Genomic DNA, 5,236 nt, shown 5'->3' on the forward strand with positions numbered 1-5,236 from the left:
AGTAGAGCCTTAGAGGGAAGATATACAGGTTATTCAGTGGACACAGATGGCATTCTTAGACATATGGGATGCATTTATATTCCACCATCCGATTCAAAGGCCCATCGTGCACCTTACTCAACACATCCTGGTGTCAAGAAGATGCACACGGACTTGAGACATCATTAATTTTGGGTAGGAATGAGGAGAGATGACAGATTTTTGTGTCATGTTGTCTTGAGTGTCAGTGGGTTAAGGCAGAGTATTGACATCTGACAGGATTTTTGCAGTCACATGCAGTCCTAGAGTGGAAATGGGACATCATTTCCATGGATTTTGTAGTTGGATTGCCTATTTCTTCTCGTTGACATGATGTCATTATGGTCACCATTGATTGGTTGACCAAGGTTGCACACTTTTCACCAGTTAGATCCTCTTATACGATAGCCACAGTGGCATAGATCTTTGTCAAAGACATCATCAGGTTGCATGGTATTCCACGTAAGTTCATATCAGACAAAGATCCTATGTTTACTTCTGTATTTTGGACAACACTATAGCATGATTTGGGGACTCAGGTGAACTATAGTACAACATATCACCCAGAGACAGATGGTTAGACAGAGTGAGTGAATCAGGTTTTGGAGGATATGTTGAGGATGTATGTTATGGATCAACAGTCCAAATGGGAGGATTACCTATACTTAGTGGAGTTTTCTTATAATAATAGATACCATAGCTCCATTGGTATACCCCCCTACCAGGCATTATATGGGAGACCATGTTGTACTCCTTTGAGTTGGGACAAGTTAGAGGATAGGGTACACATTGGTTCAGAGATGCTACAGGATATGGAGGAGCAGGTTACTCGTATCAGAGAGCATTTGACAGTTGTATGAGAGAGATAGAAGAAATATGCAGATGCTCACAAGATAGATAGATAGATCTCAGTCGAGATAGGGTATTCTTATGAGTTCACCCACAAAAGAGTCTGATCCATTATGGAAAAGGCTCTAAGTTGGCGCCTTAGTTTGTAGGACCATTTGAGATCTTGGAGAGGATTGGTCATGTAGCTTATCGCCTTGCATTGTCACTTAGCTTGTCCCGCATCCATGATGTATTTCATGTATCTGTATTGAGATTATACTATCCTGATATATCACATGTTCTTGATTGGAATTCCTTGCAGGTCGAGCACGGCCAGCTTTCTTTGGAGCCTGTGCACATTCTTCAACATAAAGAGATATCCCTCGAAGGTTGGGGAATAGAGAAAGTAAGAGTCTAGTGGGACCAAAATGATGACACATTAGCCACCAAGGAGGATACAGCGTAGATGAGAGAGTTGTACCCCTACTTATTCTCAGGCTTCCAGGAGTAAGCCTAGACAAGGGGGGGAGGATGTAGTGCCCACTCTTGAGCAAACTCTTGTTTCATTTTGGATTGACTTGATCGGACCTTTATTTAGTGTGATGGCTATAATTTGATTTATGTGATGCATGGATATTGATTATGACTATCTACATTCTCAGTTGATGATTTTGATGATAGACATTACATGATCTTATACTATTGATGTTATTGACTCTGCTCATGACTAGTTATGAATTCTAGATGGTTAGTAATGGCATTTTGGTTATCATGTACTTTGATAAATTTTAAGGATCATGCCTCATTTTGGAATGGATATAATAACCCTAGTTTGATTTTCTTATTATGTGACATTTCATGATTTATATGTTCATTAAATGGATATTGTTTGACTATCTTCGTGGGGGATCAACGTCAGATCACTCATTGCAAGCAGGATGTGTCATTGTGATATCCCTCCACCTACATGTCTTGTATGTATTCATATATATATGTATATCCACATGTATCTTCATTGTGGTTGCAGGGTTGCAAGGTTGTAGGTACTAAGACATTCATTCCTCCCATGCAACCAAGTGCGAGCTCCCCTAGCTTTACAGGTGTGAGTGTGTCTCTTCCTGATGAAAAATATGTGGTTCAAAGATGTCACTAGTTCCGTACCCACACTCTAGGTCTAGGTTGTCGTTGAGTACTTTTCGTCAGTCTTGGTGAATTTTACCATGTTGAGTTGGTCATCATGATTTGTGAGTATGTGGCATGGTGAGTTTGATTATTTAGCTTATTCAATTTATTTAAATTGTGAATTATTGACTATAGTAATAGATTAATTATTTTATCTAGTTATCACGATTAATTAATTTAGTAATGGATTGATTTTATTTAATAATTGGCAATAAATGATTTATTTTGATTGAAAAAATTATTTGATAATAATTTATGATTTTTTTGTGGTATTGTTATTTTAATTTATTACGATTTAACGATTTTTGTTTATTTAATTATTCTCACGATTGGATTTAAATTAACATTTAATTAAGATTTTATTTAATAATGAATTTCTTTAGTGATTTGATTTATTTAATTATTTCTCTTTATTGATATTATTTATTTATTGGCTATTTTAACCTTTATTTAATTATTTATTTGTTTATTTTAATTATCTTATTTATCTAATGTTGAAATTTAATCTTTATTTAATTATTATGGGTTTGATTATTTAAATGATTTTAATCTATAGCGATATTTTGAGTAATTATAAATAATAATGATGATAAGGGTAAATAATAAATAATTACCCTACTTATTATCTCATAATGTTTTAATAATGATTTGATTATCTTGATAATGAATATATATATATATATATATATATATATATATATATATATATATATATATATATATATATATATATATATATAAGCTTATTATATTGCTTAGTGAAGAGGGAACTATATTTCAAATCAAATATTCCTATTGGCTAATGGGAAGGCTAGGGTTTCATTATTTCTCTTTGGCTTTTATATGCTTGTCGTGAAAAGCATTTTTGGGGGCTCCTTCTACAAAAAAATTCTTCTACATTCATTTTTGGTCTGTTGGCAACTTAGGCAATTGAGGATTTTGATCCGCAAAACTTTGGCTTGGAATTTTATTTTGGATTTGGATTGTTGTTGTTGTTGGAGGTAGAGAAAGCTCTACATTAGAGATTTCTCTTCCATCACTCAGCGAAGAGGTTGGTTTCTGGTTTTCCCCTCTTTTTTTTATGTTTCAGTTGAAATCTTATATGTATTCTATGTGTTTGGCTTTGCCTAAAGAGAATGTGTAATTCATTTCTTGTAATGTGATTTGCTCATAAACAAAGAAAGAGAAATTCTATTGTTATGAATTTGCAATGTAAATTTGTGCAATTACTTATTGTCTTGAATCTGGTATTATTTTTCTGTCTGAGGAATTTGGTTGTTAAACCCTCATTCAAATATGCATGTTGTATTCACATAAAAATGGCTATGAGCGATTAAATAAATATTTATATTTATTTAATAATTATTCTTCTATTAAATAGTTAATTTGAAAAGATTAATTTATTTAATTCATTTTCATGTCTTTCTATTAATTGATATTTTATTAATTAAATGATCTATTCTATTCTTCTAATTAATTAAATATCTAATATTTAATTATCCTTTTAACCAAGTTAATTAAATATCTAATATTTAATTATCTTCTCCAAACAATTAAATATCTAATATTTAATAGTTATTCTCCTATCCTATAGTCTCAAATATTAAATAATTTCTAAATTATTTAAATCCCTTTTCCAACTCACCTTCCATCTCCACTTCATCTTCCCTTTGCCAACTCATCAAACATGTGGCTAAGGAAATTAATATTTCTTAAATATTAATTCATCATTTATATCCAACTTCCAAATTTAATGAATATTGTGTACGTACACATATTTCATAACCTCCTTCTATATTCTCTCCAACATCCCTACATCTTAGGAAGGACTTGAGTCCACTTATCCTATCATGCCTAAATCTTCTCCAACCATCCCTAGATTCCCTCAGTCAGCAACCTAGTCAAGGTGAGATGAGTGACACTTGTCTTCTCCCTCCCCTTTTCTCTCAACCTTCACCATTTCTCACATCCATCCAAATTTGTAGATCTGATCATGGTCGTTGATCTAAGCCACATCATCTCATCCTCTCAAGGTCTATAAAATCAAGAACTTCAGTTGAGAGAGAGTTAGACTTCAAGAATCTTCAATTTAGACTTCAAGAGACTTCAAGTGCATTTTCAAGCAAATCATTTGTAAAACTTTTGCATCCATGAGTTTTAATCTTGAAGAAAAATAACAATTATCATTTTAGCATAATCATGTAGTATTGCATATCATAGTATTTGTTAACTATCAGTTATCAGTCCATTCTTCATATGCCATCTTGGAAGATATCAGTCCATTGTCTGAAAGCACACAATCTGCAACCAGAAACAGTGGAGTTAGGACACAATGAGACATAAACCATGAAGGTAATATTAGTATTTCTATTTCTTATGTATTTCATGTAGTTTTATTGGTTGGGTTTGGATTTCTTGTAGCATTTCCATTTGTATTTTGTGAAACTAACCTATTGCAGGTAGCATTCTAAGGATGAAATTCAAGTCGACACATTTTGGCCCCACCATGGGGCTCATGGACCTCACATATACCTTTAAAAATCTTGCAAAAAGTAAAATTAATGTATTTGTAATGCAGAATCATGCATGTGTGAATTCTGACAGCACTTTTGTTCTATAGGTTAACGTATTTGCATCACAGGTTAGCGCATTTGTATCACATGTTAGTGCATATTCCATGAAGGTTAGCGCTTTTGTCTAAAAATATGCACATTTGCATTATTGGTTAGTGCTTTTGTCCTCTAGATTAGTGCATTTATTAAAGAAATCATACTTTTGTATTCACAGAGCAGCGCTTTTGTAGTCTAGGTTAGCACTTTTGCTCTACAGGTTAGCACTTTTGAGGAGAAAGATAGTGCATATGTTAGAATAGTGCTTTTGTTTCTAGCTAACAAAATTTTCTTGCACGTCTGAATGCCCAAGAATTTTAGATTTTTCAAACTACTAACATGCATGTGCAGGATGGTGTTTAAGGCAAATTTCATGCATTTCCTCATCTAGTTAATTAAAGGCCTTATTTTGGGAAGTAATATATCATGTCTTGTTCATTTATTCTAACTAAGAGGATAAATTGACAGCATGCAACTTGCATTTTTAGTAACTTCTCTAAAATAGTTGGACATAGACTTTTCAATAAAAAAAAAAGGCTAAAATAAACACCATGCTTGTTGGAGCAATATCTCCAAATAGGACTTAGCCAACAATTTCT

The sequence above is a fragment of the Cryptomeria japonica genome, chromosome 6 (assembly GCF_030272615.1).
Source record: "Cryptomeria japonica chromosome 6, Sugi_1.0, whole genome shotgun sequence".
In the NCBI taxonomy this organism is placed as follows: Eukaryota; Viridiplantae; Streptophyta; class Pinopsida; order Cupressales; family Cupressaceae; genus Cryptomeria; species Cryptomeria japonica.